The sequence below is a fragment of the Carex rostrata genome, chromosome 29 (genome assembly GCF_964058835.1).
Source record: "Carex rostrata chromosome 29, lpCarRost1.2, whole genome shotgun sequence".
NCBI lineage: Eukaryota > Viridiplantae > Streptophyta > Magnoliopsida > Poales > Cyperaceae > Carex > Carex rostrata.
In genome coordinates this window covers 6,139,065-6,163,596 of record NC_135946.1, presented here as the reverse complement: position 1 = coordinate 6,163,596, position 24,532 = coordinate 6,139,065, and the positions used below count along the sequence as shown (strand labels likewise).

Here is a 24,532-nt window from a genome sequence, read left to right as displayed (position 1 = left end):
GGCCGATATCAACAAAGCTTTCGATACCGTCAATTGGAACTTTTTGAGAGGGGCAATGGAAGCAGTCAACATGCCAAGCCGATTGGTTACCCTAATCTGCAATTGCTTGGAAATAAGTAGAGTCACAGTCTTGGTAAATGGTGGAGGGGATGGATTTATCAAACCCACGAGGGGCCTACGCCAGGGATGTCAACTATCACCTTACTTATTCATTCTTGTGACCGAATTCCTAACTAGGCAATTCAACCAATCTGCACAACAAGGAGCTCTTAGAGGAATCAAACTTGCCGTCTCAGCACCAAAGATTACACACTCCATGTATGTGGATGACCTCATGGTTCTTGGTATGGCAACAGTAGAGGAGGTAAAAGAAGTTAAAGCAGTATTAACAAGGTTTGGGGAAAAATCGGGTCTAGTGGTGAATCCGGAAAAATCCACAATGTGGTTTAGTCGAAAATGCGACCCCCAATGTCGGCAAAACATCTTGGCTGAGTTTACAACAAGGCTTGCTGGAGAGCATGAGAAGTATCTAGGCATCTTGGTAACCCAAACACCAAATGCAAGAGACCTCACACATGACCAGCTGGTGGATAAGTTTCAAAAAAAATTATCGGGCTGGAAAGCTAATCTGCTATCGCATGCGGGGAGACTGACCTTGATAAAAACTGTTTTGTTCTCACTACCAGTGTACTACATGTCTGTAGCCAAGTTACCTCAAAGAACAATCCAAGCCCTGACAGCAATTATTAGAAGGTTTCTGTGGGGAAAAATGCACCAAGACAGGTACATCTCACTGATTGGGTGGAGCAAGGTATGTGCTGGTTGGGAAGAGGGGGGTTTGGAGATCCGAGATCTAGGTTTGTTCAATGAAGCTTTACTGCTCAAACTAGTTTGGCAAGTAGCTGCAGATGCTGATAAAATATGGGTTCAAATCTTCAAAGCCAAGTACTATCCAAGGAAAGGGTTATGGGGAAACAGTAGTGCAAGGGGCTACGGTGCACTTGGAAGAGTGGTTCAACAGCTGAAGCTGTTCTTTTTGGAAGAGGTAATGTGGCATGTTGAAAGTGGGGAGGGTATAAGTGCAACCAACCAACCATGGTATGATGGGTGGGACACGCAACAATGTAATACAAATGCACAAAGGGACGCCAAAGTTGCTGATTTGTTTTATCACAGCACTAGGGAATGGGACACACACAAGATACAAACCCTAATGAGTGAAGGGGCGGTCACAGCAATTACAAATTCAGCACGTAAGCCAGAGCAACAGCCTCTGATTGGGGACAGATTAATCTGGCTTTGCAGTCAAAGGGGGACATATACCACAAAGGAGGGATACAGAAAGCTAAAGGAGCAAATGCTAGCGCCAACCCAACAGTACACAGATGATCAGAAAAGGGCATGGCAGAGGGTGTGGAGTAATAAAGAAATCATACCAAGAATCAAGTTTTTCCTATGGAGAGCAATCCACAACGGCCTCCCCACTCTACAGAAATTGCATAGTAGGATACAAGGAATCAATCCGAGATGTCAAAGATGCGATTCGGAAGATGAATTTCTTATGCACACACTATTTTTCTACCACATAGCACGGCAGACCTGGTGGGTGTCAGAATTGGGCCTTCGAGTGGATAGGATCCCACTAACTTTTCCTCATGCTTTTCTTGAGATAACGGACAGCCTTAGGGGGGCTCAAGTCACTTGTTTGCAAACATGTGTTGGTACTTATGGAAGGCGAGAAACGAGACAATTTTTACACAAAATACTCCCACCGCAAATTCGATACTGGCACAGGTACGAATCATGCAGCAGACAAGGGAAAGAATTGCTTAGTCTGGTCAACACCAACCAGTTCAGCACATCCAACCGATACAGGTACGAAGAAATACAACAGTGATACTTTTGGATGCTTCATGGGAGGCATCAACAAGGGCAGGATGGGGATCTACATGTTATGATGACAAGGGACAACTACTATCAGTGCAATACTGTTATATTCCAAAATTTTAAAACACGATTAATTGCTAAATTGATCTTTGCACTAAATAAAAACCTCTAATTAAATTAATGATCGATCTGATTAATCTGATTATTTAAAACGAAACTAAAATTTTGAAATATAAATGCATTATGACATTATGTACTTTCAAATTTAGAGGTTTAAAAATAAAATACAACACTATAAAGAAAATTATAATTATTCGGTAAACTCGTAAATCGAAAATTCGTTACGATCGTAAAACTTAAGAAATAAAATAAACCAAATTAAATCGATTCATGTAAATAAATAAATAATATTGAGGTTAATTAAAAGTATAAAAATACGAATTTTTCATGCACATAACATTATAAAATTTTATAATCCCATTCATTTATGAATCATAGAAGTATAATTAAATAGATATTTATATATATAATTATATAAAATTGATATCGAATTATTTGGATCCTAAATTGAAATATAACTACTCGAATAATTCGTAACAAATTTTCCAATCAAATTCATTGAAATCCAATTAACTAATCGAGTTATAACAATTAAGAACGTCCATTCATTTCTATAATTCTTTTACCCATTGGATTCCTGCACGAATCTTGACACAGGAATTTTGAAAACCCCTTTAAATCTCCCCTCTCTCTCTTTCTTTCCTCTGCCCCTGGGCCCGTCCCCTTTTGTTTCTCTCTTTCGCTGGTTCTCTCATGGGAACCCTAAGAGAGGCGATCGCCTCTCTCGTTCTCTCGCGCGCGCGACGCTGTTGCCTCCGGTTCACCTGCTCCTGTCACTTCGCCTGTGTGCGCGACGACTTTGGCCGCACGGCCTGTCAGACGGTTCTGACAGCCACGACCCGCTCCCTTTTGTCCCTGTGTGTGCTTTAACGGGTATATAAGTCTCTCTCTCTCTCTCGTTGGGTTTCTCTGGTTCTTTTCCGCTCCTGAGTTGAGACCTCTCTCTTTTTCCTTCCATTTTTCTGTGATTGTGGTGATCTCCCCAAAACCCTAGGGTTTGGGGTTGTGTTCTTGTGGCTTGTCTGTTGCCTTTGTGCTTGTTGATTTGGGGTGCTTGCTTGGTGCCGATCGATTCCGTTCTGTTCTGTTCTGGTGGTGGCTCGGTGATTTCTGGTGTTTGCTTGTTGAATCTTGGGTGCGTGCTGATTTGTTTCTGGTGCTTGATTTTGACGGTCGAAGGGCGAGATTTGAAACTTGGTACCGGCCGTTTTTGCTAAGCCTTCTCTGTGATTTTTGCCTCTCTCGGTTAGTATGCGCACCCTTGATTATTCCTTGATTAATGTTGTATTGAACTGCGGCTTGTGCGGGTTGTTGATTTTCCCGGCAAGCCGATGCACTTGGCTGTGTTGCCGTGCTTTCTGACCTGTGCTTGCTCTGTTTCGGGTTCTGGTTACCTTGACCTGTTGCCTTGCTTGTGTTGTTTGGCTGGGTGTTTGCCTCTGACCTGTGCTTGCTTGTTGTGTATATTGTGCTGGTTCTGTGTTGATGCTGTGTATATGGATGGTGTGTTGCTGACTTGTGTAGGTGACTGGTACCAGTGTACCAGTCCCATGGATTTCTGGTACGGTGTTGATTTGTGTTTACCAGTACTTGAACTGACAGGGACCAAATGGTGAAATTGGGGAAAACTTGGGGTTGGATGCGAAAAATGTAGGCCCTTGTGAGATTAATTAAGTTCTAAGGGCTAAGGTGCAAAATTATATATATTATTGGGCTTGGCCTTTTTACTTATTGGGTTCGGCTGAATTTTATTTGGGCTTGGGCCCTTGCAAAAAAAAAAAGAAAAAAAAAGAGAGATTTAATAAGATGACATTTGGGCTCTCGTTCTGCTGGGCCTATTTTCTAATTTATTAATAAATTGGAACAAGGCTTGGGCCTTGATATTAATGGGCTTGACAGAAATTTAAAAGGATATCAAAATTATGGTATTTGGAATTATTTCCAAAAGGCGTAATTGTCGGATATAAAACGTGGCTTTTAAAGTTTAAGTTTTATGAGGAATCGAATTAAAATCGAATGCTTACGTAAACTTGAACTAGCTCGGGAAATGATTATACCGTCCAGGGTCTGATGCCTCGATGATGACTCATAACATAATTTGAGCAGATACTATAATAACCCGATTGGACACCTGTATGATCCCGAAACAAACCTAATTAAAACACCCCACACATTAAATTAAAATAAAAGTTTCATAAAAAGTTTTTAAAGTTAAAATAATTCTTTTAAATATTTTTCGAACTTGTACAAAAATTCGTTGCTAATTAATAAAGGACAATTAAGTAGCAACGAAAAATATTTGTTATGGACTTAGATTCGAAACGGCTAATTAAACGTAGGGATTTAATTAGTTGTAAGAAAATAACGAACTGCGCGACTTAGAAATAAAATTAGTTAGGAAACACGTAAAATAATTAAAGGTCCTATTTTAAAATTTTATAAACGAATAACACTTCTAGAATATAAAATAGCTTAGCTATATTTAAACGAATTATAAAATTCGCAACAATCACATAATTAATAGATTTTATTTAAATAATTACCTTAAGAATTTTTAATTGTAAAGTAACGTTCGAAACCGAATTTCGAACCCTTTTTAAAATTTATTTATAGTCCGATTTAAATAAATCAAGTAGATAGGAAACTAAAATATATTAGAAGTGAAAGCACGTATAATTTACCGTAACTCCCGAACAATTATTTTATTACGAATAATTCGACATTTGAATTTATACAAGCAATATATCTTCAAATTAAATCGTTAGAATATAAATTTAATTAGGAGTAAATTAGATTAAACTAGACCAAAGTGAATGATCAATAGTTGACAAACTTGTAAAATTAAGATTAATGCTAAGCTTGATGACATGAAATTAAGTAAATGATATATGCCTAATCGGATCAATCCGACTGACTGAACCGGTAATTTTATAAAACCAAAGAAATCGAGAAATCGACTTGTACATTAATTGGGACGAGGGTTAGAATAAAATTAGCGTAGATTTTAATTAGTTTAAATTACGTGATCACAGATCAGTCAACTCCGTACGAGTCCGACCCGTGGGCCGATCCGACGGACTCGCAGTTCGGGGCATACGCGGAGCGCGCTGATTATTAGCGACAGAGACTCCAGCCCCCTCAGGTGTGGGATATCTGAATTATTCTTTTCGTGGGCGTACTCTTACCAGTCGTTCCATCTGACCTGACATCCGTACTTTATTTTAAGTAGTTGCATTAAAACTGTAGAGCATGTTTATCCTTTTCTGCACTATAGGTAGAATTGCATAAGCCCCGAAAAATCTAAATTTACTGTATTGTAGGAGTAGCGTAATTAAATAATACTATATTTATATTATTAGAATATTAGGATACTAGTTTGTCTTCTTCTCGTGGAGACAATATATTATTATATTACGTGCACACGCATGCATTGGTGAGAGCTGAGCAGAGCCGAGTGACTTCGTTCCGTCTTGGTGTCACTTGGCATGGGACGGCCCGACAGCCACTGAGCTGAGGATCACTTGATCCTTGGATGGCTTTAGGATTATATTATATGTATAACTTGATTATATATCATTTTCGATCATTTTACTATTTGACGTGAGCAGTTCCGATCTCGAGTTCTGTGGCACGATACGATTCGGGAATTTATTCCTTCCCTACATTAGGAGCTACTTTGCCTAGAACGGAAGTTCCCAAGGCCCAAGGTGGGTCTTGAGGAATGAAGTGCAAGTGCACAAGGTCGGCGAGCCTTGGTGCACGGGGTCGAGCTCGAGTCGAGCCCCTGATTCCTATTGGTCTGGCCGGACGGTAGAGTTCTCTCCTGCTCATGAGGGAAGAGATTAACTTTTTACGACATGCATTGTATGATTTCTCCTATTGGATATGTTTGGGTGATGAATCGTTAGGCGAGATGACACATTGGATTTGATATAACCATCGGCTAGTGTGCTACTATCTTGTGGAGCAATGCTCGATGTCATTAGGCATCGTGTATCATTGCACTCTGATCACAGTCCTTGGATTATATTGTTTGGATCTTTTGATCCTATTGGCACGGCACGGGGTGATTACTTTATCCATATTATTATTATTATTATTATTGTATTTGGGTACACAGTGCAAGGAGTACTGGATTCCGACTTGATTTATATCCGATATTACACTTTGATTTTATTTTGGGTTTATTTTGCATGTTGGCATAATAGAATAATCGCATCATGGCATCATTCAAAAGTATTATAAATTCTTTTAGTTATTAATATAGGTTCACACATGTGCATATTTTAATTGTATTCATTTTATAAATAAAAGTGCTTTGACCGTAGAGGATCCCTGAAGGGAAAATTCTGGGTCACATACTGGGCGATTCGTCGCTCACCCACAAGTTGTTTCGTGGGTTTTTGGTACAGCATCTGGCGATCCGCAGCAGGAGTTGTCAGGAGTTGTCCCCGATGGCCACACCGTTTGATTAGCTAGAGTTAGACTTTTGATTAGGTTTACGAGTCTCGTATTTCCTGTGTTATATATACGGGCTCGATAGATCATGTATCCCCTTCTATAGATGGTGTGATTTGGATCCGAGATGGATCGAATTATATGTTATGTATGTGTATGTGTATGTTTATTTATTTGCTATGTGACTGATGCTGGACATTTATATTATTTTGCTTCCGCTGCTGTTTGATTTATTATTGATGATTAGCCTTGCGTGCTTAATGACTAATTAAGCACGAGGCGAGGTTGATCACACCTTAATCCAGAATTCCTGGTTTGGGGTGTGACAAATACAGTCCAATCATAGCAGCAGACCCCCTTCATGCCGAAGCTTTGGCACTGTTAGAATCTCTGAAACTGATACTGGTCTGGCGGCAATCTGGGATGCTGGAACGAGAACTTGTCTTATCTGACTGTCAAGTATTGATTAATGCTGTTATCACAAACCAACTCGTGGAATTACCCACTTGGAGGTCAACTGGTACGGTAGCGGAATGTGCAAGGATATACCAGTCATGTAAATCTTACACTACACTTCAAAAGGCGGCAAGAGAGGTGGTCAAAGAGCCGCACTTACTGGCAAACTGGGCACGGAGAACAAGGCAAGTGTTTAGAGGTAACAATGGAGAATCTGCAACAATTAATTTCACGGTGAAAACTTTGCTCAATCAGGAACTCTTTCAATTCAGTACTGATTAGAGAAAGGAGATCAGTGGCCAGCAAACGGTAGGAGACACTCTCCTGTCAGACACAAGAAGCAAGGCAAACACAAGCTGCTGAATTCAGGAGTAGGTGATATAGTAGGTAGTTGTTTTAAAGTGGATGGGAGACATGGTGAAGAATGTAGCTCTTGTACCAGTCTCGTTTTTTTGTTTTTCTTTTTAGCTAGTCTCTTTAATTTCTGTTACTGTAGTGCTACAGTGTAATGTTTTTTTTCAAAGTAATATAGGCCTACGGGTTTTCAAGTCAAAAAAAAAAACCAAGGATGAGGGCAGAATGTCTGACAAGAGGTCCTACCAAGCAGTGAGATAATTAAGAAGGGCTGCTAAATATGTTGTTCTTCTTTTCTCTGTCTTTCTTCTCCATTGAGATGGGAAAAGAAAGTTAGAAAAGAGAAATAATAGAAAAAACACAGAAAAAAATAAACATACAAATATCCAAAAAAATATATTTTTAGTGAATTTGACCCTTTTTTATTCTTGAAATGCCATTTAGAAATTAAAAATAATTTGTTACTGTGGCCATGCCATTTAGCTCAATGGAATATTGATATGCTTAATTTGTCAAATCTGTTGCCAGAGCATTTGTTGCAACAGTCTGGATAGAATTTGAGTTCGATCGGTTCAGATCAAATTAATCTCAAATTAATACAAAACCAAAAATCTTCTTTCAGTTTGCATTATATACAACATCTGGCGAATAAATCAATCAACTGAATTACTACTCAAAATAAAATTTTAGCTGCTACAAACACATTTAATATTTTACAAAAACTGAACAAATTTTTTTAAGATAATAAAGTCAACTAAATTTTTATTGAGGACTAAAATGCGTTATTATTTTCATTTCCTAGTCATATTCTACATTCTTATTTCTGTTTTCAAAATTTAAATAGTCAATTCAAATTATTCAATGTGATATTCATATTAAAATGTGCTTGCACTACTAGAATTCACTCTTTTTTCATGCTCCCGAAAATGGCTATTTCCAAGAGATTACCCTTGAAAAAAGCCCAAAAATCGCTATTTTCAAGCGCTACCCTTGAAAATACTACCGTTGATAATACCCTCCTTGCAAATAGTCAGTATTTCCAAGGGTACCGTTGGAAATACTCTTTTCTAACTTTTTTCAAGAGAATACCCTTGAAAAAAGGGCCGTTGGAAATACTTTCAAACTTGGCCACTGTCTACATTATTTTCAAGGGGAGCATCGTGGGGCCCATCAGATTATTTTCAAGGGGAGCATCGTGGAGCCCATCAGATTATTTTCAAGGGGAGGGAACATGGGTCCCACTTGAACATTTCCAAGGGTGACACCCCTGGGACCCACTAGAGTATTTTCAAGGGTAGTTTACGAGGGACCCACCCCAGCATATCCATGACCAGCGAAAGTGGGCCCCACCTGATCAGATATTGGTGCTATTATTTAAATGGGTCCATGCATTTTTTTTCCATTGATATACCCCTGGAAATACTAGCCTCTTTTTTTTTTGTACCAGAATGCTTTCATTGGATAATTCTCCCGATACCAACCCAATATTCCTTTACAATCTCCAATTCCCATTCAAACTGATAACACATCTTACAAATCGATAAAAAACACATTAAGAAAAGAGATTGCAAAGCATTTAATAAGCATAAATCATTAACATAGCATAATCAACACATTGTATCAAAAGAAAGTGAAAAACCCTTTACAACACAATATCGTGTGCTTGCACACCGCTAATATAAACCATGGTATACACCCTTTAAAAGTGCTTAAAAAACACTTCTATACATACTCAAAATATGCCCTAATTGAAGACAACTAGCAAAATAATATTTACAATTGACTAAATTGCAAAAATGTTTTACGAGAACAATGCAGTCACTCTTCCTTTTATCTTGCTATGTTGTTCTCACTGTAATAATAGGTGGTGATCTCTAAAAGGTTATACAATTTAATATTTAGATAGTAAAAATCTAAAGCATTACCAATCCTTGCCAAGCGCAACAGCAATCCAAATTAGGACCACTTTAATATCACTGTTAGCTTGTCATGATTTTGCTTCCACACTCTACAAACATAAAAAAGTACAACTTCACCACATAAAATGATAGCCATAACTTACATCTACATTCAACTTAGTAAAATGATAGCAAGAAATGAGATCATTTACCTCTGACAAGTAATCCTTTTCAGATGGTATCTTCTCTTTTAGATGGCATTTCCTTATGCTATTATAAGATATTGCCATGTAGTGAAATCTAGTACAACCAATATTTACAAGTTATTCTTGAGAGTATTATTGCATACTATTTTTTATTTGCATATAACTAAGCATGTACATATTTCGAATAATATCAATTAAATTTCACATTGTGTTGGCAGTGCACATGTTAAGATATAGCTAATATTTTTGACAAAATTACTTACATGTCCATGACAGCAACATTTTTGTATCAAGGATAGTTCCAATCCACATCCCAATACCTAATATGTGCATTTAAAATTTTGTAATCAACATTGGATGGTCACTGCAGTCCTACTATTTGTCTGTTTTGACTTAAAATGTTGTATTATATTAGTATAGGACCGTTATTGTTTGGTCTTGTTCCCGACATTTACATAAGGTGATTTCTACATGAAAAGGCAAACGACCCAACATACAACAAAAAACAGAGATATAGAACCCAAAATCACAGGAAAAAAAAGTAGAACAAATTTGTTTTTACCTCACTACCATTGACAAAAATCAGTGAAATGCTGAGTCAATTGAGGAAAAAAGGAACAACAGACTTGCCATTAACAAAAGAAAAGAAAAAAAAGCAGTAATTTACCTCTGTGCAGGAAGAGACCAGTGAAAGCTTAGCTGGCGACTAAAGTTGCACTGAACAGACAGAAGACCAGAAATTCAGTTTATAAGTCACAATTTTTAGACTAATGACAATTAAAGACAAGTGGTATGATACCTCCTCTTCGAAATCTGGAGAGTGATGGCAATGGTGATGATACTCTCTGGCATAGTGGAGCCTGCCAGGGGCGAATCCATGTAAGCTGATATCTGCTCTTGCACTGTCATTCTTCTTGAAATACATGACCTCTGAAACAAAGAACTAATAGTGTTAGAGTGTTTTACTATGTTTCTGAAATTAAATGAAGCAAAGAAAGAATATATGTAAAGAAATATAAACTGAAACAGAAAAAGAAAGAATGTATTAACTACGTGAAACCAAATGCATATAAATGAAGTAATAGACAAACTACAATTAAAAGCATATTCACTTTTTTAATTATACAAAAAATAGAAATAGAAATTTGATGAAATGAACTTACTGTAAAGCATTAACAACTATGCAAATGAAAGAGAGAACGACTGCTGTCTATAATTTATTGATCCCAGTAAAGTCAATTTCTTACAAATTTTGTTTACACTATTAGCAATTTTGGATTTGGTATTACATCTCCAATGCTATCTTTTTTTTATTTAAGACTATCATAAATTACAAAACTCAGGCTGATTTAAGCAAAGAAGAAAATAAATTATACTGATAAAATGAGGGTACGAAAGGCAAACTTTTTATTTATGAGCAGCACAATGTCTATGTGCTGACTGGTTCCAGATTTTGGGTTGGGTCCGTAGAGTCCGACCAAGCATTTCTCTCCATACAACTTTTGCAATATGTACAAATTGACATAAGGATTTGTAGTGTTAGGATCATATATCCCCAATGAAGGCTTAATTAATTAGTAGTACTCTTTGGGGATTAGACAAATGTCCTTTAGTCCCAATCTCAGAGACTTTCGTACCAGTACAGGATACAGCTTCACTAATGAGAACAACTGCCATCAATGTAGGTACATACTATAGAGTATACAAATATTCCTGTTATTAGACTGCATACACTAAGGTACTGGTATTCAACTTTTGAACCAAATTTCATAAAATCCAAAACCCTAAAAAAATGTAAAACAGAAAACGACCAATTTTCAAGCAACAAAAGGAAGGAAAACCAGGAAATTTATGGTCTAATTTAATCGTTGTGGTCTAATTTAAAACTAAAATAATTAAAACCTAATTACTTGGCATCAACTAAAAAACAATTCAAGAGTTCTATGTGTCCAGAACCCTAACTCACTGAAACCCTAACTCACAATTCAAGATGCTATGGTGACAGGGAAGGTGTTACGGCATCAGGTGACGGGCTATGGCAGCCGGGAGGTGTTACGGCTGTGGGGGAGGTGCTACGGTGGGGGTACGTGCTACGGCAGCCGGGAGGTGCTACGGCAGCGAGGGAGGTGCTACGGCAGGGTAGGTGCTACGGTGGAGTTAGAAGAGGAAAAGAGAGGAAGGAGAGTAAAGTATGTGTGAGAGAGAGACGCGTTCAATCTGGGTCTAGTTAGATCGGCACATTTGGCGGCTCCATTTGGAATTTTCGAAAAAGAAGAGAAAAATGGCGGATAAAATTGGAGGGAATGGGAAAATTTAGGAGAAATGAAAAATTTAGGGAGAAAAGAGAGAGGAGGCGCCTAAAGATATTCTCTGGATGTAATGGGAGAACTAAATTTGACAAGTATAGATTTTAACAGAGCAGTTTTAGCTTCAAGCAGTGTATCAAATTTTTTGGAAGCTCCTTAAATTATATAGGTTGTGCGCTGCATAAATCAAAACTGCTTTGCTAATAAAATCACCTCAAATAAATACATCATCACCATTCATTATCTATCATACGGCTTGGAGGTTGATATTTGCTAATTATGTAATGCATATACATCAAATAATATGAAAAAATTAAAATTAAAATTAATTATGTTTTTATGGCCAAATTATACTTATAAGTGTCAATTTTAAAGACTTTCATCATTATTTGCCCCTTCAAATTTAGCAAATATCTGTGGACCGTTCATTTTCGCGTAAACGATCAATGGTTGATTTACAATAAAATGATTATAAATTTGTTTTGAAATGATCAAGGGCATATATTAAACACAACCAACATAAAAGTTTTGAAGTTTTGTTGTGTTTGAGTTTCGATCCAACGTGAAGTGTTTATAACCCTTTGATCTTTTGATATTCCATCGACTTGATGGATAGGTAAATAAATATAAAATTTCATCAAAATTTACTGCAATAATATATATGCATTGCTCTTTGATTTCAACGGTTTCGATCGATCAGCAAATGATGTGTATATGTGTGCCTTCATTAACTCACAAAGCAAGAGTATATGTTTTATAGAACATATACTCTTGCTTTGTGAGTTAATGAAGACGCACGTAAACACATTGTTCGGTGGTCGATCGGAACCGTTGAAATTAAAGAGCACTGTATTTATTTCCTTGCAGCAAAGTTTGATCTGATTTCATGTTCATTTACTTATCCATCTAGCTAATGGAATATCGAGACATCGAAGGGCTATGAACATTTGTAAATCTAAACCGTTCAATTAAAAATGTGCCATCCTGATTGTCAATGGACATCTCCATTACCTCAGGAGATCCGGACCAATCTATACTATCTATCTAATCCTTGATGAGTTGCTACAGTATAATGGGTCCCTTTCTTCGAATTTGTATCCTCTACGTTAACTCAAAAAGGAATCTTTTGAGTTAATGTATCTGGACCGTCTGATTTGCTTTGAGAGTCGTGCAAATTAGATCTGCACTAAAAGTAAAGACCCAATGTTTTAGGCGGAGGGTCGGATGGATCCAGTTTATAATCGCACGGCTGGACTCCGTTTTTGAGTTAATGCAGACGATGCGGACTCCCTTTCTTTAGCGGTATCGATTCTTTCTTTCTTTTTCTTCTTTTTTTGCATTTCCCTTCTCTCTACTCCCCTCCAATCCTCATTCCCACCACCCCTTCTCCTCCCTCTGCCTCCTCTCCTCCTCTGCCGCCACCTTTTTTTTCCCTTCCCCTTCCTTCGACAAATCCCCGCCTGAAACCCAAGGTCGACACCATGCGGTCTGTTCCCTCCCTGCTGTCTTCCCCCTCTCCGTCGGTCCAATCCTTCGCCACCGCAGCTCTGTTCCACCGCCACCTCCTCCACAACTGGTACTCTCTCTCACTCTATTTTTTTAACCATTTTTTGTATACACTGATATTGATTGATTTTTATTTAATTGGGGCTTTTTAATTGAATTAGGGTTTTACCAGTAACTGATTCTATCCTTGTTATGTAGAATGTAAAATATCCTAACCTTTTTAAGGAACATTCACTACATTTGTTGAAAAATTAGGTTATATTGAAAATTATGAAATATATTGTCATAATGGAATCCTACCAGAGCTATTGCAAGATATCATTTATTGAAAATTATTTGGTACTGATATCATTTACGGTTATGCATCTTGCTTCATCTAATGCCTTGCTTCGCAATTCCCTCTATGGTTTATTTGCTTACCCCCAAATACACTTTTTAAAGCTATTATGTACAATAAAAACAATACACCGAACTTCTGCAAAAACACATGCCGGTCACGGTTCTGCAACAGACCCTCAGAGCTTCACAGCCTAATAATCAATGAGAGGCTGAGAATCTTGCAAGACCTTGTACCCAATGGTACCAAAGTAAGTTGATAAAACTATATTTTGACTCTTACTAATTTTTTATGAAAACTATATTTTGACTCTTACTAATTTTCTGTTAGAGGGAGAGTTTGCACTCTATGCGTGAAATTAGATGGATGCTTGTAAATTCAGACTTATGTCAACATATACTAGTGCTGGATGTGCTGGCACCGGATATAATTACAAGAGAATTTTTCAGTTTAGGTAATTTTGTACAAAGAAACTAATTTCTAAGAATCAGTTAAGCTTGATCCATTGTCAGGGAGAGAGGTTTTATCAGCATCATAATTTCCATGATTTTGCACCTCATAATTTCCTTATCAGCATCGGTTGTGTATCGGGTCAGGGAAGAATTCTCTGACAATGGATCAAGGAACATGACTTAATTATATATATTCTTTTTTATTATTTTACTTTACTTATAACTCATAAATTATTTTGCATAGTTACCTATTAGGAAAGGGTTTGAAAGTGAAATCAAATTTTTTGTTAAAGAGGTTGATGTTAGGAAAATTTAAGTGGTTTCCTTTGCTTTGTTTGCCTAACCTATAGTTTTGATTATCGAGTTTAGTCTGCCTAATAACTATGACATTGAATCACTCCAGAAAATAAATGCCTTTTCTTTTTATGTTATTTTTTTGCTTTAAATTGGTGTTTTTGATAATTTGTGCAGGCTGAGCAGTTCAAGCCAGCAGAGCAGGTTACATTTGAGCATGACCATGCACATGTTGTTGATATACATACCACGTCTAACGGTTTGAATCGGCTGTTTGAACCATTTGGAAATTGACAGTTTGCTTATTTGTTAGCTGCTGATTTCAAGTTTTTGATATTTTCTTAGTTATGTGGACTTATTTGCAAAAGTGTAATAGTTGTTGTCAGACTTGTTTTGTTTGGGTTGTAACTCAGGTTTTATTTTGCATGGTTAGCTATTAGAAAGAGTTTATATTAGTAAAAGAATGCTATTGGTATATATGTTGTGTAATGTTGACATATGGTCAGTTGTAAAACTGATGTGCTGGTACCGGCTTGGTACCAGTCACTAGCCTTACTCCAATGAAATCCCATCTTGAAAAAAATTAATATAGCAAAAGAAAATGTAATTGATATTCATGATTATTAGACATATTCACAATGAAATCCCCCCTGTACACTGTATTAGTTAGAACCAGTGGGGATATATTAGTTTGCGTTGAGTTTTTTTTAATGGTTTTGACACTTTTCTTGTTTTGAGAAAAATTGTAGGTGGATTTTTTCTGATCATAGATATATGAAACTGTGTTGAATAATGAGATACTTTGATTTTGTAAATATGATACTTGCATAATATGATATTACTATTGTGTTATTTAGTAATCTTTTTATATAATTTAGTATTATTAATTGGAATTGTGGGTGTTTATTGTACTAGTTTTATTGTTGTGATTTATTATTTTTATCATTCAAAGGGGCATCTCAAATAATCAAAAATGTTTCTGTCTCTAAGAGCTAAACTTTTCCAACGGTAGCCTCATGAAAATATTATATCTAACTATAAAATAATATAAACTGAATCAATAAAACATTTCCAAGGGTGTGCTCCAGCATTTTCATGGGCCTCAGCATAAAATAATATAAACTGAATCAACAAAGTATTTTCAAGGGTATTGTGCTCCAGCATTTCCATGAGCCTCACTATAAAATAGTATAAACAGACTTACCAAAACATTTTCAAGGGTAGTCCCTTGAAAATAATATGGGCTCTCAATAAAATATAGTATTCGTTCTGTTTAGCGGGTCATGGGTCATGCAAAAGTATTTCCAAGGGTGGATAGCAAGCATTTTCAAGGGTTGGCATCAGGGATTTCCATGCGCTACTATTTCCAATGGCCTACCCTTGAAAATAGTTAAATGTGTCAGCAAACTCAATTTCATTTCCAAGGGCCCTTCTTACCCTTGAAAATACAGATGCTACCCTTGAAAAAAACGGAAATTCTAGTAGTGTTGGAAAACAAATTTTGATATATTTTTTTTACTATCATTTTAAATAGATATAATTTTTATTTATTTTTGGATGGTTTGCAAATAAGTGACAATTGGATGTATGAACATGTAAGTAGGTAGCTAGAGTACGAAATGTTTCTAATAATAAAATGTATCCATAATAAACCAATTTGGAATTGACTGTCATGGAGAGCAAGTAGATCTTCAACTCATATTCCAATAATTTTCCACCTTTAAAAGTCAAAAATACTATTCTCAGTCAAATAAACCCTACTTCTTATGGCCAGATTCCAGACTGATATAGTGATGACAAGGTGATGTTTTTGTTTGATTAATTACTGATAATCACATCATAAACAGTTAATTGAGGTTTACTAGCTTGGACTGATTAATTTTGGTCTTAACTCTTAATAAAACTATACGCCAAATTTTTACCTTTCTAAATTGCTCAATAAAAATTGAGAAAAATGTAGGTCCGATGGGCTTTGGACATATCTTTGGTCCAATGGGCACCTGAGCCGTCCGATGTACTTTAATATTCATGCGGCCTCACTCTCAGATTTGTGCACACGAATTTTAAAGTGCATCGTCTGGTGCCCATTGGATCTAAGAGTAGGTCCAAATATTAAAGGTGCCATGCATTCCATCTTGAATTGGATTGGTACGGATTCTAATTGGACAGTCAGGATCTAAACTCAAATATTCTTTTAAGAAAAAATAGAAAATAATTTCAAAGGAATGGTTACTTGGATGCTGCTTGTACTCTCATATTGGTAAACAAACACAATATAATTAAATAAATACTAATGAATATCCCCAGTTCATTTTAAAATAGAAAAACAATAGACAAGATTCACTTATAACACAAGCGGTATTTCATTTGAGAACCGTCAGATCCAAATCGGATGGTTCAAAAATAACCAGCACTGCAATGAACGGTGCAAAACCCATCCCAAATTATATATTTAAAATAAAATAGATGTCGGCAGAATCCCTGTCTACATTCTCGTCATCAATTTTGGACCTTACGGCCTGTTTAAGCCCAACTGGTCACGGCCCATCAAATCAATAATAAATGCAGCATTTCTTAATTATTTTATTTACCATGTTTAAATATTAAAATTACGGTAGCCTTAGCCTTAGGTGTTACTTTGTTAGGTAAGTCTTATGTTACAGTGACTTACCAAGGAAATGTTTTATATACCCACGTGCCTAAAAGTTCATATTGGTAACATTGGTACCGTATTGTTACCGGAACGGACTGGTGGAAGGATATACCAGACTACAAAAATTTATTTTAAGATAAAATAAGGATTATTATTGTGCCTCAGTGGCAGAAATAATTAACATAGATAAATCATCACAATGCAATATGATAATTCGTGCATTTTAATGCATTAATTATTTGAATAAAAATGGTAAAATTTTCCGAACAGGCGTAATCGAGCAAAACAGAAAAATAAAATAAAAAAATTCAAGGGAAAGTTTGCAACTACAAAAATATATTTTCAGATCTCCATTCTTATACTAATTAAACATCATTAGGTCTTTATTACAATATACACAATGTATTTTTAAACCCTAAATTGATGGAAGAAACTAGATAAAGCATCAGAGAGATTCCAAATTAGACCAAGTCTTCATCACTTGAAATTTATGGACGTTAATTAATAAATTCACAACATCACAAAAGAAAAGCTTCACTTCTTCAGCGATCAAAAGTCATCAAACATTGCACTATTAGGCGACGGTGTAAGCGCAACTGGTCACGGCCCATCAAATCAATAAGAAATACAGCATTTCTTATTTATTTTATTTACCATGTATACCATGTTTTTTATACCGACGTGCGTAAAAGTTCATATTGGTACCGTTTTGTTACCGGAACGGACTGGTGTAAGGATGTACCAAGATTTTTGTGCTAGTCCCCAATTTTCCCCATTTAATTTGCTAATAGATTAGAATCTCCATTTAATTTGCTAATAGATTAGAATCAATTCGAAACCAAAACAATCTTCAGCTGTGCAATTAAACCACCCACATAACGAATCTCTCGTTCATACAACCAATTTTCTTTTCTTAACCTAACTTTAGAGTTTACCTCCACAATTATGCAACAAACCCCAAAGTATTTTTTTTTTCTCTCTGAATAAAGGTTGGAGGTCAAGTCACTCAATTTTAAACCTGCAACCTCCCACAAGGAGAGCATTGTCTTTGTTATTAGACTAAAAACTGGTTCTCCAAAGTAAAAAAAAAAAAGTTAACTGCATTTGGCGCTCAATTGTGTAACCAACCTTGGTATTAAAATTCAACTGATCCTGAACTTAAATCACACCCAATCACTTGAATTTAAATTAAATATGCATTTATGAAAATGAATAATATCTCAATCCTGTCCAAAATTTTATCTAAAAAATGAACTTTAACAGCAACCGGCTGGCTATTTTTAATATAAAAAATAAACAGTCTAATGACTTCAACATTTAAAGTAAAACAAAGGAAAATGATTATAAATGAAATCAATCGAAATTGACAATTAGGAAACCAATTGTGAGTTCATAATGAATCTGAAATCAATTGTGAGTTTATTCTTTGTAATAAAATTAAGGATTACTCAATTCAGCTTTTATTTCTCACTGACATATTGAATGAAACCGTTTTTTTGAAAACTTGATAGTAGCTACCAAGGTTCGTGAGGGGGAATCGAACTCTCGACTTTTGGGTATAACAACTCTAGGACATTTTTCTAGCCAATTGTGCTACCTCCCCTTTCTCCATATTGAATGAAACCGTTAATAAATGAAAAGCTTGACCTTGATTTATTTTTTAGGCAAGTTAATCTCTTATATAAACAAGTTAAGAAATTTAAAATATTTAATGAAAGGATGTATGCATTCTTGCTTTGTACATAGATTTAATAGAAATTTTGAGAAAACGTGTATGATATATCATGTATAATTAGTGTTTTTCTGTAATGAATAATCATTATATTTACTAGTATCGTGTATGATTAATGTTTTTGTAGCAGTGAATGAGTCCCATTTAAAATGCAATTGCCAAGAAAAGACCCCTGCAGAATTTTCAACATGGATATATGACCTTAATAAATAGAGAGACTAGTGACTTCCTTTGATGGTTGACAGGTTGTGAATTCATGATCACAATCTCGAGTGTCCTAAATATTTTGAGAGCTAATTTATCATTGTTTCTTATGTTGACTCCCCTAGGATTAATCAACAGGTTCAAATTTATTGGATTGGTATCACAAACAAAACACTAGCTAGGATCCTACTATTTCAATTCGGACAGTATGATTGAAACACACATACAAAATTTATATACAGTTAATCAAAATTTTAAATCGGATCAATCTCATCCATTCGTTAAAATTAACTATCCGGATTAGAATAGTATGGAGTACCGTAGTGACAACATATGTGTTTAATACGTGAATAATTCGTATTTTATTTGGTTTTTGATATTTTCGAACCGAACTCTGAATAAAATGTAAAAAAAACATATAACACATTTTATTTGCGAATAAAATGTGAAACAATTCAGTCAAAAACGACTGCCATGCATATATGTGTCCCTATTCTGAGTCAAGATTGAGTCAAAAACGACTGCCATATATGTGTCCCTATTCTGAGTCAAGAACGACTTATTATCACTTTCCTCCCTACAAATATTCATCTCATCAGTATGCATGATCGATAAACCAATCAATACAAATATTCATCTCTTGCTACTCCTCACAGAAGCTAGTAATTAAAGGAAAACTAAAAGCCATTATTGGTTATATACTTCTATTATCCACAAAATGAGGACTAGCTTCGTCAAGTTTATTTTGCTTTTTGTTCTCATTCTTATGGCCTCTCGGCCAGCAGTAGCGCCTAAAGGTGGTGGTGGCAGTGGTCCCAGTAATGCATGTGGAAACCCCACCAACAATAATTGTGTCAACGGGCACCAGGACCCACAACCTCCTCCAGGAAGAAAACTCATCAGCACAGATGGCGATCACCCCACACTTCAAGATAAAGATCATCCATAGAAAACATATTCTCCTTGTATATGTATGTATTAGGTGAATTATGTGTGCTTTCATATGTTATATAATATTGTTCTGCAGTAGACCCACTGAAGTAGTCATATATCCTCATTCTTTTTTGTAATTCAAAGCGTAGGTGGTGTCAATTTATCTTTTCTGAACATGTCAATGCTCTGAATAGTCGTTGACTATAGCAATGCAGCGTGAATATAATATTTTCTTGATTTTCGAAAGCTATTATATATAGAGTAAGGTTATCATGCTTTGCAAATTAAAGTGAGTGTTTTAATTTGCACTCATATTTCTAGTTTCAAAATTCAAGTTGATGTTCATATTAAATTGTGCTTGGAGATCAAATTTTATATTTTTTGAAATTTTTTACTATTTTTTTAGAATTTTTGAAAATCACTGTTTTTGATGGTACAGAATTTTCTAAAAATCACTAATTTTGAAAAATTCTAAAAAAATTCTATAAAATTTTCAAAATCACTGTTTTTGTCAGAGCGCTGTCTCTTTCTCTTCTCATTTTCTTTCGTTGCTCTTTCGTCCCACTGATTGTTCTTACAATCCTAATTAATTTACTATGTTGCTTATCCACATTCTGTGTTGTTACACTATCAATGGGACCAATTAATTAATACTTTTGGTTGATGAGTAGGTGAGACCAATTAATGTTGGGATCATATATAGATCATGCATTGATGGCACAATTACAATTACACGTACCCTCTCAGTCTCTCTCTCTCTTCCTTTTTTCTTATTTTCTTTCATTGCTCTTTCGTCCCACTGATTTTGTTTACAGGCTGGTCAGCTAGCTGGTCGGAGTTACCAAGAAATTAAAATAGCTGCTGGGTTTACCTAGTATGTACTGTAAGAAAATTTCCAAAATATTAATTTTCATAAAGTTTCAAATTAAACCCCTTATTGCTATATTAATTCCCAAGAATAATACTAGTCGCTTTTGTTAAAAAGAAACATTTGTCCACTTCAGTTTGCTTTTTAAAACCAAAATAACCGAACCGATCGAACTTTTATATATTATGAATTTGGTCCAGACCATCCCGGTTTATTTTTTAATACCACGATTTATTTCTTCATCAATTGATTAATATTCTCTCTAAATTTCAAATCTACATCACACAAGATGTTATCCTTGTTACCAGAAAAAAAAGAAGAAGAGAGATTTCCTCTCTCTTCTATTATTAGTCTTCCATCAGTTTAATGATAACTATTTCAGAGACATTCCACAAAAGAGAGAGAAACCGCTCATTTAGCCTTTTAGATATTATAAAATTGAGTTTTGAGACAAAATCTACGAAATTTCCTTGAAATTCTCTTTAATTTGCGTTTGAAATTGACAAGCAGTAAGTTCAAGTTTCAGAACAAAAAAAAAAGTTGGTACTGCAGTATCTTTCTGAGATTGTTGTTTGAATCTGCAGTCTCTCTACTGGTACCGTATTTTCAAATTGCAACCCTGATGAAATATAATTTTGATGAAAATAGAGTTAATTGGTTTATTTTTTTTTAAATGTTAAATAAAACAATTTCGGTGGATAACATGCACATAAATTTGATGATAGTTCCCTTTGCAAGGACGGTACGTACATGATGAAATAAGAAGTTATATGAAGGAATGAGATCTAAAAGAGAAATATATAGCTAGATTTAAAAATCGTGTCAATTTATAACGGACGGTTCGGATTAAACATGAGAGGATGAGACACTTACGATAATCTGAACTTGATGAAACAATTTAGTCAAAAACGACTGCCATATATGTGTACCTATTCTGAGTCAAGAACGACTTGTGATCACTTTCCTCCATATAAATATTCATCTCATCAGTATGCATAATAGACCAACAATACAACTGGTTTTCTCTTGCTGCTCCTCACAGCACTTGGTAAAGGAAAACTAGAAGCCATTATTGGTTTTATACTTCTATTATCTATAAAATGAGGACAACCTTCGTCAAGTTTATTTTCCTTTCTGTTCTCATTCTTATTGCCTCTCTGCCAACAGTAGCGCCTCTAGAATGTAATGTAGACACCAGCGGTGCTCCTAACTGTCTGGAGGGGCATGATGACCCACAACCTCCTGCGGGATGGAAACTCATCAGCACGTACAGATGGCAATCACGGCACACTTCAAAATTAATAAAGATCATCCATAGCAAACATATTCCCCTCGATCGTATATGTATGTATTAGCTAGGTGAATGTGTGCTTCTATATGTTATATATTGTTCTGCGGTAGACCCACTGAAGTAGTCATCTTCATTCTTTTTTGTAATTCAAAGTAGGCATCCATTAATGCATGTGGTAGTGCCAATTTATCTTTTCTGAACATGTCAATCAATTCTCTGATTAGTTGACTATAGCGATGCGGCGTGAGTATAATATATTCTTGCTTTTTGAAAGCTATGATATATATATATAGATAGAGAGAGAATGACTAATATCTAAATGTTTGTTCCTGAATCTTAGAACAAACATTTCAATTTTTACATTTTCAAAGTCCAAACAATTGATCCAAACCGTTCAACATTCAATCTATATTGAAATATGCTTAAAGACCAAATTTTACATTTTTGAATTTTTTTACTATTTATTAAATCAGTTTTAAAATAGCTGTTTTTAATGATCCAAAAGTTCTTCACTGTTTACATTTTTTACTATTTGTTTGGACTTTGAAGAAGGTCGGTCTTGTTGAAAAGATTCAGCCCTTTTTTACTATTTGTTCTAGAATCATTCTGACCCTGATTGTGAATTTGCTAGCCCATGCTCCCAACAGCTTGTTGAGTTCACCTTCACCCATTAATTGTCACTTGATTTGGGAAATTGATATTAATTGTTTCTACCTATGGGATTTTATTCAGATACCAGTACTATTACTGTTACTGTTGACAGTCAACAAAAGATACCAGTACTGTTACTGCTACTGTTGAGGGTATTGTATTATGACACAGTGTAAGGAAAAAAACGGAGGAATGAAAAACAAGAAGAGGGGAAACATTTTCTGGATGGACAGAAAGTCTAAAACTTTTCTAAGATATCATCTCATGAGGGAAAGAATGTCTGACAAGAGGTCCCACCAAGCAGTGTGATAATTAAGGACTGCTAAAAATCAGCCCTTTCTTTACTTTGTTTGCCTTTCCTTTACATCGAGATGAGAAAAGAAAGTTGGAAAAGACAAAAAATAGAAAAGGGCTGAAAAAAAAAATAAAGATACAAATATCCAAAAAAGGTAATTTGTAAATTTGACCCTTTCTTATTCTTGAAATCGTCTGCTCTCACATGTCCCAACTCATCCGAATTCATATCACCTGATGTAAAAGAAATTTTGAATTTAGATCCAAACCGTCTGCTCTGCTTTGTCACAAATATTAACGGATTGGTACGGATTCTAATTGGACAGTCCGGATCTAAACTCAAATATTCTGCTACCTCATAGGATGCAGATCTCTGTTTGATTAGGTACTGGATCCAGTAGCCATATGGATTGAATGTACTTCCATTTTTAATTTGAACAGTTTTAATACGATTTGAGGAGATCAGAAATGAAAATAGTATCATACAGTGAAGTAGCTATTTGGACAAGTTATGGTCCATTTGGACTAATTTTGTGCCTCCACATATATATTCTTATGAAAATTATTTTAAAAATAGAAATTTCTCTACATATCATTTCTCTACACGAAAGTTTTAGATATTCTTTATTTTCTCTTCAGATCGCAAATATATGATTGTTTTCATCATGATAAGATCTACTATTAATCTATTCACAAAGATACAATAGCCCTAAACAAAAATCCGAAAAGATATGATTGCTTCCATTTTCATTGTCGAAACTATAGAGGAAGATGAGAAATGAAATTGAGGAAATGGAGAAATAAGGAAATAATTTAATTGCAAGAATTGAAAATAACTGTAAAGAGAAATAAGGAAACAGATCGTTAGGAATTTATTCAATTTTAATGTGATAAACCATGTAGCAGTCTGTGTGGCGAGTATATTTTTAACTAAATTTAGACTTATACACATTAAATAGATATATTTAATCAAAAGAAGATAGATTATGTGATTGAAGGGTTGATATTCAATTCAAAAATTCATCTTTCAATCTCAGCCGTTGGCGGATCAGGACAACTACGTGCATAATATAAGAATGGAGATATATTTTTAATAAGGGGAGTGCTATACTAAGAGCAACAATTCTAATTTTGAGAGCTGAGAGAATTTTTTGTTTCTAAATACTCAATTTACCCTTGCTCTTTAAATGAATTGCTTAATTAAAGGATCCACTTCATCTCTCTCAATGATAGAACTTATTTAAGGAAAGTTCCTTTCATTAGAAAATAAAAAAATCCTTTCTTCTTCCGTGAATTCTATATTTCCAAAAATATTGTGTCTCATAGATATATAGTTATATTTCTAATTTTTTAATGATTTTAGCTACTTCTAAATTAGTAGAAAAAATAATAGCTTGACCATTTAGTATTAAAATGTAGAGTACAATATACATAAATTATCTCTAAATATCAACTAAGTTGGTTGACTAATAATACTTTTCTCTACGTGAAAAAGGTCCTTTAAACTTCTCTTTTTATTAAGAGGAAGGTTCAAATGCCTCCATTTTTTGTGCCTCCATCATGCCTCCATTTTTAAAAACTTTAATAACTCAAAATTTAAAACTTAAATGTCAAAATAAAACCGTTAGATGT

The 24,532-nt window shown here is 35.1% G+C and overlaps 1 long non-coding RNA gene across 1 annotated transcript in view; it reads left to right on the top strand.

Moving 5' to 3' along the window:
* Positions 1-22,124, top strand: part of LOC144546343 (uncharacterized) — a 71,764-nt gene extending 49,640 nt beyond the window's left edge. The window contains exons 2-3 of the long non-coding RNA XR_013508745.1: positions 19,527-19,845; positions 22,020-22,124. This is a non-coding gene — a long non-coding RNA (uncharacterized LOC144546343). The remainder of the gene's footprint in view (positions 1-19,526; positions 19,846-22,019) is intronic.
* The last annotated feature ends 2,408 nt before the right edge of the window (positions 22,125-24,532 follow it).